This window comes from Schistocerca americana, chromosome 5 (genome assembly GCF_021461395.2).
Source record: "Schistocerca americana isolate TAMUIC-IGC-003095 chromosome 5, iqSchAmer2.1, whole genome shotgun sequence".
NCBI lineage: Eukaryota > Metazoa > Arthropoda > Insecta > Orthoptera > Acrididae > Schistocerca > Schistocerca americana.
Genome location: NC_060123.1, coordinates 334,956,905 through 334,973,806, shown reverse-complemented (window position 1 = coordinate 334,973,806; position 16,902 = coordinate 334,956,905). Strand labels below are relative to the sequence as shown.

The window sequence follows — 16,902 nt, the reverse complement described above, 5'->3', positions numbered from 1 at the left end:
CCTGCCATGTGGTGGCGCTCGGTCTGCGATCACTGACAGTGGCGACACGCGGGTCCGACATGTACTAATGGACCGCGGCCGATTTAAAGCTACCACCTAGCAAGTGTGGTGTCTGGCGGTGACACCACATTCCTCCCCCGCAAATCGGCGAACGGTCGTGTTATAAGGCTTCCGCCCGCCGTGGGGAGGACACCATGTTGGCGTCTGTGATGAGGTGGGGAGCCGAACAACAGGCGAGGCTGTGCCACCCGCACCCGGCCATTCGGTCCGAGGGGAGTTAGGAAACGCCTGAAAACCTAGTCCAGGGTGCACGCCAACATGCGGTGTATGCGCCCATAAAGAGACAGGAGGGGCCGAAGGGGCGACCTCCATCGCGTCGGGGTACCCGACGCGCGAAGACGCCATGTCACGGAGCGGGCAAGAGTTCCATGGCGGAGGACTGCTGGTCACGGGAAGCGATCGGCGGCGCGTGACCCAGGGAGGCGCTTGGCGGCTGCAGCGACGCGTGCACTGCGGGAGGTGTCGGCGGGAGAACAGGCGGCGGCGGCGGCGACGGCGCGTCGCTATGGGGCAAAATGGGAGGCAGCGTCGGTAACACCTGGGGATGAGGCGAGCCAGTAGATGGGTCCCCTGGGCGCTGACCGGACGGCACCGTCGCTGAAAGCAGACGGGGAGCGGCAGAACCCGTGCGACGACAGAGGCGCAGCTGATTGAGATGCCGACGCACCTCACCAGAGGCCCCCAAAACCAAATACATCACGCGGACGAGGCAGCGAAGAATGCGCCCTGCGTGCCAACGCCGTGAACCTCGATAGTTGCGATAGAATACAACGTCGCCTGGAGCAAAAACAGGAGTCTGCCGCTGCACAGGAACCTGATGCGGCGGATGCAGCAAAGACATCAAGGTTCGATGAGGACGACCGTGGAGCAACTCAGCCGGCGAGCGACCATCTCGGGGCTGAGAGCGATACGAAGACAAAAAGAGCAACAACGTGTCCTCCCGAGAATGCGACTCTTTCAACTTCAACATCTGTGACTTGAAAGTCCGGACCAATCGTTCAGCAGCACCGTTTTACTGAGGCGAAAACAGCGCGGACGTCAGATGTTGAATACCATTGGCCTTGCAGAATCACTGAAATTCTGCGGACATGAATTGTGGGCCATTGTCGGAAACAATAGTCTGTGGAAGACCTTCAATGCAAAAGATAGCAGACAACGCTTAGATGGTGGCAGATGACGTCGTGGAAGACATCTGGACAACAAAAGGAAAATTACTGAAAGAATCAACAACAACCAACCATCGATCATTCCAGAATGGACCAGCAAAATCGATGTGTACGCGTTGCCAAGGGGAAGTGGCTTTTGGCCATGCAAAGAATTTCCGCGGTGGTGCAGAGTGTTGTTCAACACACGTCATGCAAGAAGAGCACATTTTCGTAATCGCAGCATCGATTCCGAACCAAGTACAGTGCTGACGAGCAAGCTGTTTCGTTCGCACTATACCCCAATGTCCTTGGTGGAGAAGCCATAAGACAGAAGACTTTAACGAACGTGGGACCACGACTCTGGACTGATCATTATCATGTGTAGGGGTGCAAACGTACCGTGTGATAGTGAAATTATTTCCCCGACACGACGTAGCAACTCTGTCCCATGAAGAAATTTTGTCTGCTTTAGACACATATTTCAAAGAATCAGTCAATGTGGTTGCAAAACGGTATACGTTCTTTCGTACAAAACATACGGCCAGTCAATCAAATCGAAAGTGGGTTGCAACTTTGCAAGGCCTTTCAAGGGATTGTGCTTTCGAGTGTGAATGTGGACTCCCTTATTCAGATACTTTGGTGCGTGATACAATTGCACAGAACGTTTCTGATGTTCGTATATGGGAGCAAATTTTGAAACTAGTCAATCCCTCCCTTCATCAAGTGATCGACATATTGGATAGGTAAGACACACTTGACTTTGCTCAGGAATCGTTTGAAACTTCGCCAGCTGTGTGTCACGTTAACCGGCCCGCCGGGCGAGCTGCACGGAATGGTAAACAGCCCTCGCACACGTCCGCGCAACCACGTGTCCCGCGGCAGCAAGCAAATGCAGTGCTCAAATCATGCCCGCGGTGTGCTACTAGACATTCGCGTGAGAATTGCCCGTCACGCCAAGCTATTTGCTTTTTCTGTAATAGAAAAGGACATGTTCAGAGTGTTTGCCAGAAAAAGCTCAGATCGGACCTCACAACGATTCCAGGCCCTTTGCTTCGCGCCGGAATCGGAATCGAATCACGAATACTCAGGCTCGTGAACCTTCGCCCATGGACATTCGTGTAGTTAATTCCCCTCGGCCCAGTGACACTCTCTCTCAAAGTGACTGGGTGCGTCCCACAAAAAGTGTGCGTCGACGTCGCCGGAAATCACGTCAATTAGCAAGTGATTCTGTACCAGTGTCTGTTCAAATTGCACGAGACAGTCGCTCTTGTCGTCAGCAGGACAATAAACTTTTTGTAGACTTGGACATTAATGGCAACGTGATCCCATCCTCGTCGCCACTTGTTATATTGCTAGAGAAGGCCGAAATGCACGCTATAAGCTCACGCAGGATGGCGTGAGGTCTGAAACAGGATACGTAATGAATGCTATAGAGAAAAGTACGTAGCTGCTGGAATACTTAACTTTAATCCATCATTTGTATACATCGTTCTTGATGAGACGTGCTTCATACGATAACTATCAATTGCTATGGCGCCTTGCTAGGTCGTAGCCATTGACTTAGCTGAAGGCTATTCTAACTATCTTCTCTGCAAATATACGAGGCTACGTCAGTGTTGCATCGCTAGCTAAGTCGTCCGTACAACTGGGGCGAGTGCTAGTAAGTCTCTCGAGACCTGCCGTGTGGTGGCGCTCGGTCTGCGATCACTGACAGTGGCGACACGCGGGTCCGACATGTACTAATGGACCGCGGCCGTTTTAAATCTACCACCTAGCAAGTGTGGTGTCTGGCGGTGACACCACAATATGCACTATTGGGCAACAAAAAATTCACGATGGCTGCGACACGTGGAACATTAGCGACCTTGGCGGGTTAATGTATGGTGCGGCATTATGGGAGGACGGATAATTGGCCTCCATTTTATCGATGGCAATCTAAATGGTGCAATGTATGCTGATCTCCTACGTGATGTTCTACCGATGTTACTACAAGATGTTTCACTGCATGACAGAATGGCGATGTACTTCCAACATGATGGATGTCCGGCATATAGCTTGTATGCGGTTGCAGATGTATTGAATAGCATATTTCATGACAGGTGGATTGGTCGTCGAAACACCATACCATGGCCCGCACGTTCACCGGATCTGATGTCCCCGGATTTCCTTCTGTGGGGAAAGTTGAAGGACATTTGTTATCGTGATCCACCGACAGCGCCTGACAACATGCATCAGCACATTGTCAATGCATGTGGAACATTACGGAAGGCGAACTACCTGCTGTTGAGAGGAATGTCGTTACACGTATTGCCAAATGCATTGAGGTTGATGGACATCACTTTGAGCATTTATTGCACTAATGTTGTATTTACAGGTAATCACCCTGTAACAGCATGCGTTTTCAGAAATGATAAGTTCACAAAGGTACATGTATCACATTGGAACAACCGAAATAAAATGATCAAACGTACCTACGTTCGTAATTTAATTTAAAAAACCTACCTGTTACCAACTGTTCGTCTAAAATTGTGAGCCATATGTTTGTGACTATTACAGCGCCATCTATCACAAAGCGAAAAAAGTGGTCCAACTAAAACATTCATATTTCTTTACATACTACGCGAATATGTAATAAAAATGGGGGTTACTATTTAAAAAAAAACGCATTTCATATCCGTTTGACCTATGGTGGCGCCATCTAGCGGGGCAACCATAGCGTCATATGGTTTCCCCCTTCAAGATAGATAAGTTTCGTCTTTGTAGTTTTTTCGTTTGACGCTTATTTCGTGAGATATTTGGCCCTGTCACGATCAATACCGCTTCTTCCAAGTATTGTGGGAAAACATATTAAAACTTCTCACATACGTATCGCGAAGCGACTGTAATGACAGAACTGAGTGTTAATACGTTGGTTTTTACTGGGAGACAATTTGAGCAATGGTGCCTACTCTTTATCACTGGCACCAGCCGTGTGCCGGCTTTTCGCCTTAGCTTGATTGGCTTTGGCTTGGTTGACCACGTGAATTTTAAAAGGAGCGGGCTAAGACGGGCTGACAGGTCGGTTTCCAGCGAGGATGGAGGGAGTTACGAGGAAGTTCGGGGGAGGGCATTACTCTCGCGTACCGAGCATGGTACGGCTACGGCGGTCGCAGCGAGCAGTCTGCCCCAGGGCAGTGCGGAGCAGCGTCGGTTTGGTGCGACGCTGAGGAGCGACACCACTGAGTGGGTCGGCACGGCGAGGACACGTTGGCGTAGCGGAACTGGGGTTGTCAGCGTCCGCAGTGGAAGCCGCTGTCCGTGGCCAGTTACGACTGTGCTGGCTGTGGCTCTGTATTGTCCCGTGGCATCACACAGCATCTGCTGTTACAGACGGCGTCGTTTGTAGCGGGTGAGCCGTTTTAAGTTCTGTGCTCCGAAATACCAAGTTGTTGGCAGCTATTTTTCTGTCGGAAACCCTGCCATGTTGTGATTACACTACTCTTTCTGGCTCAGCAGTACCCGAGTTCTGCCCCTTCTGTACTGATATGCATATTTACATCAGTTCGTTGCGACTTTAAAATGATTTTTCTAAGGTAGTGCCAGGCACGTAACATTTAAAATATTTTAACACGAACCCAGTGTAAAACGCTAAGCTCCTGTAGTTCTGTTAGTGATTCTTAAACTACAGGGTAATTATAATTAAAGTTAAACTTTCCAACCGCTGTATAAACAATACCACTGGTCAGAATGACGACAAATTTCAACGTAATATTATCAGAGAAGGGGGAAGACGTATAAAACTAAACTAAACTCCTCCCGCACAGGTAATGAAGGCCAAAAGGCACTGACCGGCCGCCGTGTCATCCTCAACTTACCGGTGTCACTGGATGCGGATATGGAGGGGCACGTGGTCAGCACACCGCTCTCCCCGCCGTATCTCAGATTCCGAGATCGGAGCTGCTACTTCTCAATCAAGTAGCTCCTCAGTTTGCCTCACAAGGGCTGAGTGCACCCCGCTTGCCAACAGCGCTCGGCAGATCGGATGGTCACCCATCCAAGTGCTAGCCCAGCCCGACAGCGCTTAACTTCGGTGATCTGACGGGAACCGGTGTTACCTCTGCGGCAAGGCCGTTGGCCGGAAAACGTGTGGCAGAAGAAAAATAAATAGTTACAAAATGTAGCAATAGAAGGCACTGTAAGCATCATAATTTAATATTGGTCGACTGCAAACGACGAATCAAATAACAATGCCTCGGGTGTACGTGTGACGTTAAACAAACTGTACTACTCAGTGTGCACGGGTGTACAGGTGTGATACTGTCAGTTACATTAGCCCATCCACCACGGCAAAGTCATATGACATCGGATGTGAGAAATCGGTTTTTAAATGTCCTGAGACCAGAAACTGCATAAAATGCACCAATCACATCTTTTTTTAGTTGTCCTGAGGCCAAAAACCGCATAAACAGCATCAGTCACATCACTTTTTGATTTCCCTGAGGCCATAAACCGCATATAAAGCATCAATCAAAATCAAATCGGATTATTAATTTCCTTGTGACTGGCGCAAAATATGTTCAATATGCTGTCCACTGTTTTCTGCAACAAGTTGAAATTGAGAAACAGCATGTGCCACAACTGATCGAAGTGTTTCCGGGGTCACCTTCAGGATGCGTTGCGCAATGCGTGTCTTCAATGCAGCTTACGTTTGCAATCGGAACACTGAACACAACATCTTTCATATAGCCCCACAGCCAGAAGTGACAGGGATTAATATCAGGTGATCGGGACGGCCAGGCTGTAGGGAAATTGCGGCTGATAATTTCAGCATTCTCGAAATGGTGTTTCAGCAGCTGCTTAACTGGATTTGCAATGTGCAGAGGTGCACCATCTTGCATGAAAATGATCCCACCCACACATCGACGCTGTTGGAGAGCTGGAATGACGTGGTTGCGCAAAAGACACTCATAGCGAGTACCAGTGAAGGTACAGGTAACAGGACCAGAAGCACCTATCTCTTCGACAAAATATGGTCCTATGGTAAATCGTGCCGTAAACTCGCACTAACGCTGACCTTTTCAGGATGTAGTGGTATTTGTTGATCTTCGTGTGGATTTTCCGTTGCTCATATTCGACAATTCTGAGTATTGACATACCCTCTCAGATAGAAGTGGGCTTCGTCTGTTCACAAAATCTTCCACAGCCGATCATTCTCCACTTCCGTGCGAGCAGGAAATTCTGAAGTTAAGGTCTCTCTTGCTGGCAGGTCAACAGGAAGCAACTCGTGCACATGGGTAATTTTGAATGGATATCAAAGAAGGATGCATCGTAGGATTTTACGCACTGTGCTCACGAGTATGTCCAATGTGCGGGCAATTCTCCGTGCATCACACGTTTACACACCGCCACTCGCCGCCTCTTGCATTGCTGTGGACACTGCTTCCACTGACGTCGAATCAATTCGTTTCCTCCATCTACCAGGTTGCACACAAAAAGAACCCGTCTTTTCGAATTTCCGAATCATTTCCTCCAGACCCACGGCAGTCATCGGACCAACGCCTTTTTTTTAAAACGTTTCAGTGTCCGGAACTTCTGCAGAGCGACGTGTGCACAATCATAATTCTTGTAATACAGCTTTACAAGCAGAGCGCGATCCTGCATTGAGACAGTCACGGCGAACGTCTCTGACGCGAAGGGAGGGAAAACAGTGTACCCGGCGTGTTTATACCAACTTCAATGGGTTGTTCGCATGACAGATATTTCATTTACGTATTGTGACACATACAGTACCATCTATTGATCAATTTTCACACTATTTTTTTTCTTCTGCCATACGTTTTCCCCCTTCTCCGATAATATTCCGTTGCAATTTGACGCCATTCTGACCAGTGGTATTATTTCTACAGCATTTTGGAAGTTAAAAATTAATTATAATCACTCTGTACATTCAGTCACGAAGGCGGAGCGGATAATAATTTTTTAATTGCGTTACTGTCTTTCGTCGTACTGTTCACTGCAAAAGTTCCACCTACCTCAGTACGGCATCATTTCACCAGCCCGTTTCTCTGCATACGTAGGTACTGTTCAGACGCCTAAAAAGCAGCGTTGATGAAAAACGTGTCAGTACTTACTGCTGCAAAGTCCGCGTAAACTCTAGTAGCCAGCTATCCTGTAATATCTTATAACAATTTTCGGGTGGAGGGTGGTTGCTTCATTTCTTTAATAAAGGGTCAAAATTCTGATGCGAGTCTTTTTATTTCCTTTAGCTTTTTTAAAAAAATCCTGCCACTAGCCCAAATTTACGCAACTAACCAGATCAATGTTCTCATTTCACAGTTCATGCACTCCATTTCACATGCATATCAGCCAGAAATGCGCTTAACTCCGACCCGAGTTATTACGCGATCTCACAGTCAATACTCCGCTACTATATGTGAGAGGCGACGTTACAAGTATTACTGTTCACTTTTGGTGCATCACCTGCGACCAGCTTTGCGAAAGAAGCGGCGACAGTTTCTGTGCAGCCCACCCATCATTTTGCACGACAATGCGCGGGCGCATACAGCGCAAGCTGTGACCGCTCTGTTCGGTCGATGGGACTGGGAAGTACTGTACCATCCACCATACTCCCTGGACTTAAGTCCTTGTGACTTTGATTTGATTCCGAAGATGAAGGAACCACTTCGTGGCATTCGCTTCAGAACTGTTCCAGAGATTCGACAGGCTGTAGACCGCTCCATTCGCACCGTCAACAGAACAAGCTCTGCTAATGGTACACTGCGCCTTTCACATCGCTGGCAACGGGTTCTACACAATGCTGGTGACTACTTTGAAGGACAGTAACAGGTGCAAACGTGTAACTCTTTTGTATCGGCTGTGAATAAATAGTTCCCGCTATTTAAGGTCCAACCCTCGTACATTGTTTGCTCTTCAACAAAATCTTTCTTTTGCTAACCGTATGCCTCCTAGTAGTTAGAGTCTGTAGTAGTTAGACTCTTATTATTTAGGTGGCTGTTGTTGCTGCTTGCTGTAATTGCCATAGTTCCTGTGATGAATATTTTCTGTGAGGTAAGTGGCTCATAAAAAAATGGGGTTCGTGACTGAGATGAGTTTAGGCACTTAACAGAGCTGGATGTAGTTTCATATTTCTTTAATTTCATATTTTTGGACTTATATTATTGTTAGGATTTCTTGCAATTCAGGGCCATTCTTTTGTGATAATTATTGGAAGTCATGTTGTCGCTGTATAGCAGTCAGATTGCGTTGGGCTTGTAAATTGTGGGTAATAAACGAATAGTTGTCTTTGTCAGAGAAAATTCTGTAGGCCAATGTTTAAATGATAAAAATAATTCAAGTTCCTTCCCCATACCTGAAAACCTCAGTTTCTGCTAGGACCAGAGCGATATCGACTTTGAGGAAATGTAGCTTCCATTTAGAGCACGTGCAGAAGCAGCTCACGAACTATTAATTCCTCTCTATTGCAGTGCTCTGTGAACTGCTCAGCCGACCACGCTGTGGGGAATCGTCAATGTTCAGTGGTCGATGGGGGAAAACCGATTCAGGAACTAAAGATGATAAAGCAGATTTCTTAGAATTTACGTGTCTTTATCATGCCCATTGCTACGATTGTGAAAATGTCGTTACCAGAAGATAAAGCGACCACTCATATAAACCCAGATAACGCCAAATGGAAAATATTTTCTGTCAGTAGAAAGACAAAGGTAACAGTCTTCGCCTTATTTAACCAAATACACCACAGAGGGTCAGATCCCGATTAGTGGAGAGACACATTCGGCTGTCGAGTGATTCCACTGGAAGCGACAGTACAAAAGGGTTTGCTATGCAGACAGCAGCTAATAGGAGAGTCTGAAAGTGTGATTGGCTGGTGATTTACGCCGATAAAATTTTTTCGGACTGCCGCCGCTTCCAATGGTTGTATATGCACGAGCATTTGGTCTAGTGTTCCTCGGCCATGGCCAAGCCGTAACTGACAGTCGTTTACTGCTTTTCAATGGCCAGGAGAACTCGTAAGCAAGCTAGTGGGTATATAACAACTTTACGTTGTATATAAAACACCGCTTCAGAAACTGTTAAGATATGTTTTGGTTTCCACTGCCTGTTATATATACACATCAAAAAAGTTTTGCATCACCTCGGTTTCGAAAGTTCCTGAACCTGTACAGAAAATTGAAATAGAGATCAACATAAACATCATTTCCGCCCTTTTTATTGCTCAAGAAATCCACAAACTGCATGTTATACCTCCATACAGCTAGACCTTCAGAGATGGTGGTCCACATTGCTGTTTTCACCGGTACCTCTAGTATCCAGTAGCACGTCCTCTTGCATTGTGCATGCCTGTATTCGTTCGAGACGTTCATCAACGCACTGTTGGTCCAGATTGTCCCACTCCTCAACGGCGATTTGGCGAAGTGTGATTGGTGTGTCACGTCGTCCATAAACAGCCCTTTTTAATCCATCCCAGGTATGTTCAATGGGACTGATGTCTGGAGAACATGCTGGTCACTCTAGTCGAGCGCTCGTTATCCTGAAGGAAGTCACTCACAAGATGCGCACGATGGGGCGCAAATTGTCGTCCATGAAGACGAATGTCTCGCCAATATGCTGCCGATACGGTTGCACTATCGACCGGAGGATGGCATTGACGTTTTGTACAGCCGTTACGGCACTTTCCATGACCGCCAGCGGCGTACGTCGGCCCCACATAGTGCCACCCCAAAACAGCAGGGAACCTCCACCTTGCTGCACTCGCTGGACAGTGTGTCTAAGGCGTTCAGCCTGACCGGGTTGCCTCCAAACACGTCTCCGACGATTGTCTAGTTGAAGGCTTATGCGACACTCATCCGCGAAGAGAACGTGATGCCAATCCTGAGCGGTACATTCGGCATGTTGGTGGGCCCATCTGTATCGCGCTGCATGTCGTCGTGTTTGCAAAGTTTGAGTCATAAGACGACGACCGGTGGCTGCACGAAAAGCAAGCAATATTCAACATGGTGGTGTTGCTGTCACGGTTCCTCCGAGCCATAATCCGTAGGTAGCGGTCATCCACATCAGTAGTAGCACATGGGCGGCCTGAGCAAGGCATGTCATCGACAGTTCCTGTCTCTCTGTATCTCCTCCATGTCCGAACAACATCGCTTTGATTCATTCCGAGTCGCCTGGACACTTCCGTTGTTGAGAGCCCTTTCTGTCACAAAGTAACAATGCGGACGCGATTGATCGTCTAGGCATGGTTTAACGACAGACAACACGAGCCGTGTACCTCCTTCCTGGTGGAATGACTCGAACTGATCGGCTGTCGGACCCCTTCAGTGTAATAGGTGCTGCTGATGCATGGTTGTTTACATCTTTGGGCGGGTTTAGTGAGATTTTTGAACAGTCAAAGGGACTGTGTCTGTGATACAATATCCACAGTCAACGTCTATCTTGAGGAGTTCTGGGAACCGGTGTGACGCAAAACTTTTTTTGATGTGTGTTCATTGAACGTACTCAGGTTACCTGCATTATAACGTAGCAGAAAGGTTTATTAGTAAATGTAGATATCGTTACAACGGAAGAACATTTAAGAAATCGCTGCAAGACTCAGAAGTGCCTAAGGTTATTGTAATGTAAATATTTCTTAAATGTTCTTATTGCAGTAACTATCTTCTCTAATGGAAGTCTATTACGTAAGACCAGTAAGCTGAGGGTGATAGTGAAAATTAAACCATTTCGTAAAAGCAGTTGAGATGGTTCTTAGATACACACACCTTAAACTATTAATAACTGTGACAGCACAATTCAGAAGATGAATAAATTTTCCTTTACTTTACTACTTGATGCTGCTGAAAGCCTGAGAAGATTTTATTCATCTGATAGAAGTATTTTTCGAATCTTACGAAAGTAGTGCTTGGTTCAAATTTCACCTCGGCGAAAACGGTATTTGTTAAATTTCATGTGACGTTATCAACTCATCTGAAATATTCTAAAGTTTAAAGATATTGTATTAGTGAGTTACCTGGACCTGACAATTAACATGGTAATGCATTAGAAACATTTCAAAGCACGGTGTCACAGGACACCGAATGTTTTAAAGTCCATTAGTCACAGATCATGAATGCCAAAAGTATGTCTGATGGAATTCTACAAAGCTTATGTGCAATCCAAGCTCTTTTGTGTACGAGGGCGTTCAATAAGTAGTGCAACGCATTTTTTTTATGAAAGATGGTTGATTTTACATAGGATTCAAATACGCTATATTATTCCCCACTCTTTTGGCTATAAAACCCTATTCTTCAATATAATTTACGTTCAATGCGAATGCCTTAGGCCTGGGAGGGCCTATTCTCCCGCAAGGTACCGCTCAACCGGTCCACGTCGCAGAGAACATCTTGCTGTATCAGTAACCTCGCCGTCATCTAGGAACTGTTTCCCGTGGCGTACTTTGGGAAAAACAAATGGAAGTCGGAAGAGGCGAGACCCGGGCTGTAGTGTGAATGAAAAAGAACAATCCAACGAAATTTTTTGGGTTTCTCTCGGCTGAGCAGACTTGTCTGAGGCTTTAGACTGTCACGGTTAAGGAGAAGTTTGTTTTGCGTTTTTGTGGCGACGAACACGCTGAAATCGTTTCTTCAATTCCTGATGGAACCACAATACACTTCAGAGTTCATCGTTGTATCGTGAGGGTGGAATTCGAACAGAATAACCCCTACAGAGTCCCACCAAGACCGTCGCCATGTCTTTACCGGCTGAGGCCGTGGCTTTGAACTTTTCCTTCGGATGAGAGGTGGTGTGGCACTACTCCATGGAGTGCCGTTCTCTTTCGAGTTCGAAATGATGACTGCATGTTTCATCACCTGTGACGATGTTCGACTACAAATTCTCACCATCAGCCTTGCAACGCTCCAGCAGTTCCGCTGTGCCGCTCTTTATGGTCTTCTGTTAGGTGGCGAGGAACCCAGCGGGCACACACCTGTAAGAACCCCAACTGGTGGACGAGTGTGTCAGCACACCCAACAGAGACGTCGAGTTCTGCAGCGAGGTGTTTGATTGATCTGTCGATCTGCCCCGAATGATAGTGTTCTCTACATCTACAACCATACTCCGCAAGCCACCTGACGGTGTGTGTCGGAGCGTATCCTGAGTACCTCTATCGGTTCTCCCTTCTATTCCAGTCTCTATTGTTCGTGGAAAGAAAGATTGTCGGTACGCCTCTCTGTGGGCTCTAATCTCTCTGATTTTATCCTCATGGTCTCTTCGAGATATATACGTAGGAGGGAGCAATATACTGCTTAACTCCTCGGTGAAGGTATATTCTCGAAACTTTAACAAAAGCTCGTACCGAGCTACTAAGCGTCTCTCCTGCAGAGTCTTCCACTGGAGTTTATCTATCATCTCCGTAACGCTTTCGCGATTACTAAATGATCCTGTAACGAAGCGCGCTGCTCTCCGTTGGATCCTCTCTATCTCTTCTATCAACCCTATCTGGTACGGATGCCACACTGCTGAGCGGCATTCAAGCAGTGGGCGAACAAGCGTACTGTAACCTACTTCCTTTGTTTTCGGATTGCATTTCTTTAGGATTCTTCCAATGAATCTCAGTCTGGCATCTGTTTTACCGACGATCAACTTTATATGATCATTCCATTTTAAATCACTCCTAATGCCTACTACCAGATAATTTATGGAATTAACGGCTTACAGTTGCTGACCTGCTATATTGTAGCTAAATGATAAAAGATCTTTATTTCTATGTATTCGCATTGCCATTCCATGCACCATGCGTCAATTCGTTGCAGAACCTCCTCCGTTTCAGTACAATTTTCCATTGTTACAACCTCTCGATATACCACAGCATCATCCGCAAAAAGCCTCAGTGAGCTTCCGATGTTATCCACAAGGTCATTTATCTATATTGTGAATAGCAACGGTCTTACGACACTCCCCTGAGGCACACCTGAAAGCACTCTTGCTTCGGAAGACTTCTCTTCATTGAGAATGACATGCTGCGTTCTGTTATCTAGGAACTCTTCAACCCAATCACACAATTGGTTTGTAGTCCATATGCTCTTACTTTGTTCATTAAACGACTGTGGGGAACTGTATCGAACGCCTTGCCGAAGTCAAGAAACACGGCATCTACCTGGGAACCCGCGTCTATGGCCCTCTGAGTCTCGTGTTCGCATGATCCAACACTGCAGGAGTCACAGCAGTGTCCGGTCAGCTGGCATGCAGGAGATCCGACATGTTTCCAGGACCTTGTTGCGATGATGACAAATCTCTTGTCCAACAACTCACCGTGGTTTTGTTCACTGCCAGGTCTCCGTCAACATTCTGCGAGCACCTGTGAATATCTGCGTTGCTCTAGTTTTCTGGCAAGGAAACTCAACGACAACTCTCTACTTGGAACGCACTGCATTTTTTCAACCGAAATTGGGCGAGAAAAGAAAGTGTTGCAGTAGTTATTGAACGCCATTCGTCTGTTCAGTGTGTCGACGTTATTTGACCTTAGCGAATGGAATTGTCGACAGGAGTTTTCAACAATAGCATTATACCCGGGCTCTGTAATGATGCTGGTTCAAAAAATGGTTCAAATGGCTCTGAGCACTATGGGACTTAACATCTGAGGTCATCAGTCCCCTAGAACTTAGAACTACTTAAACCTAACTGACCTAAGGACATCATACACATCCATGCCCCAGCCAGGATTCGAACCTGCGACCGTAGCAGTCGCGCGGTATCCGGACTGATGCGTCTAGAACCGCTCGGCCACCGCGGCTGGCAATGATGCTGGTGAATTGCTGTTTGCCGTCAAGTGGGATCTTCTCATTGTTTCCTAAACGAGTGGCATCCACTCGTTCCCCAATCACCGCCCTTTCTTCTAATATTCGTCCTGTAACGGGGCGACATTTTTGAAGGGTCCTTGATCTGCGAAGTCACCAGCTATACGTGGAACAAATAATTACTGCGATTGGATGCTGGTACATTGCGTAGTCTCCCCATCTTGGCTACTGAAGAAGCCCAGAAACTATTCATAAAAATGATGTTCATAAATACATCTCTAAATCTCTGCTCAACAAATAAGCTAGTACTGCACCTTCATCGTATGCACAGGTGATGTATACGCTGGCTAGCTGTATTTGCATCTCCCTGCTACGTCCAAAAGCCGGGGCCTGGTTGTAGCCAGTTCATCCCAGACTTTACATGACACTGCAGTTGTGACGCGAGGGAAGAGAAATCTGGCAATGCTGAATGGTGATGTCATCGAAAATCAGGAAACGATGCAGACTGCTCCAAAATATCCACAACCATACTACTGTCACGTATGTAGTCTCTTATTATAGCCTATTAGGAATTGGGCTGGTAAAACAAGCGTAATACTTATTGATGTAAGAGTACTTGAAACGTGAACTCTATTTTGGACTATGAAGAGAATGTAATAAGCGAAATAGTGAGGGTATAGAACACTAAAATTAGGTAGATAAAGTAAGGCACAAGACTTGGTAAATTTGTGTGTTTGTAAAGATTTAGTTAATGTTAAATAAGAATCGTATGAATATTGGATGAACATTCACTTCTTATCTACAGTTTCTTGAATGCTGGCGAAGGAAACAACGTGAGCTCTGTAGCACTTTGTTTTGCATAGGAAAGGAGACTGTTTCCTGGACAAGCACAGCAGTCCTGCACGCCTCTCTATATGCCCATGCTCTGTAGCGTGAGCCGCTGACAGAACAATAACGACAGGCTGTACTAAAGGAACAGTGAAGTGATCATTACAGAGGTCGGTAAGAGCCACCAATACGATGATTCATTCTACCCTTAGAGTGTGCTTTTGTTCGCTGTTTTGAGATCCAATCTTTTGTGTTTTGGTCTGCTACAAGGAAGACTTCATATTGGATTTCAGAACGCACGTAGTACTATATTTTGTTTAGTTCTATACTTCGGGTACCAATTACAGATAAAATACCGTCACGAGCGTATTTTATTGCAGTACCACTGACTGTACCGAGTGAGGTCTTTCCCTTCTTCAGATGGGCGAGGGCTGTAAGAGAGCTTGTATCTGTGTCCACCAGCTACAAAATCATGTAAATACTCCTTAAGTAACTCTTCTGTATCTAACATTTCTCACAAACTGTTATAACATAGACCGAACATATAGCTCATTTAACATGCTTGTCACCAGTCTGGACACGATAACTCATCGAATGAGAGTAAGAAGGCGATTAAGCTTCTTTTTTTCTGGGGCTGCACCGTTGTCATTAAGCCACTTCTTCTCTAGAGTCCACAGCATCCCCAAAGCGCGACTGTAGAGTGTAAACAACTTTTTCCTCACAAGGAAAGACACTCGCTCGTAATCACGTCTTACTGATGCTCTGTGCTCCCACTTCGCCCTTCATATAAGTAAATTCAAAAACTTCGCGCGCAGTGTGTCGTTCTTCCTGCACTACTAATTAATATCATATTTGTCCACGAACATCTCTCATCGTTGCTGTAGAGAGAAGTCAGTCATGGCTCTGAGCACTATGGGACTTAACTTCTGAGGTCATCAGTCCCCTAGAACTTAGAACTACTTAACCCTAACTAACCTAAGGACATCACACACATCCATGCCCGAGGCAGGATGCGAACCTGCGACCGTAGCGGTCGCGCGGTTCCAGACTGGAGCGCCTATAACCTCTCGGCCACCTCGGCCGGCGAAGTGAGTCATGTTTCTAGGTTAAAAAACAACATGTACCATTACAGAGGCAGTCTTACGTTTCACAGATGAAGTCCAGTTTCAGACTGGGGGCCGAGGGTAATGTTACAGTATACTGTGTCGTGAACGAATACATGTCAATATTTTGTGACGGCTCCCAAACCCAAGGTCGTCGGCGGTACTTTTGGGGCAGCCACCACAAATTGTATAAAGCGTGGGTAGTGACCAGGGATAGCTATGTCTGTTGGCCGAAAAATAATTAATGACAAGAACAGCACCAGCTAGAATGAAGAGATAACTTATCTTTATTTCTGACGAAACGTGCATCAGCAATACAAGTCCAAGTAATATCCAAGAGTAATCCGTGTACTGAGCCTAGTCGAATACAATAGCAAATATCACACTGCAATGGCTCCGCTATAAACTCCACGAAAATCTAGCAATAGACAATTGACAATAAATTGTCCGTCTCGGGGCCAGCGCTCCTCCTTATATGGAAAAGGCAGAGGGCGCTGCGGACCCGAACTCAGCCATGGCGCGACCTCTTCCGACGGCGGTAACGCCCCGAGACGCTGACGGCCGCGACAGGAACTGTGGCCAGCGATGTCACGGTCAGGGAGCGCGTTGGGTCCGTGGTTACAACACAATACGTTGTTATAATCCTTGGAGTGCACGTGCTCATTAACGGATCCTTTCCTGGTCATTCATTACTGACATACTTATAGATGAATTTACGCTGATATTTTAAAAGCTCACTTTCACGTAAAAATATATTTTACAGAAATTCCTCTGATACGCATGATTCTTGGGTTTATAATCATTTAAGCCTTTTTGCTGAGTCGCTGCTGACTACTAGTCATGAACACATAGGAACTGGCGAAACACAAAACAAGATATACTCGAAGTTCCTTGGTGCTCGAGTGCTCAATATCTAGTTAAAAAAAAAGTGTGTGAAATCTTATAGGACTGAACTGCTAAGGTCATCAGTCCCCAAGCTTACACACTACTTAACCTAAATTATCC

The 16,902-nt window shown here is 46.2% G+C and overlaps 1 pseudogene; it reads right to left on the bottom strand.

Moving 5' to 3' along the window:
- Window positions 1–5,202: 5,202 nt before the first annotated feature.
- Window positions 5,203–5,320, bottom strand: LOC124616953 (annotated as a pseudogene).
- Between the last annotated feature and the right edge of the window lie 11,582 nt (window positions 5,321–16,902).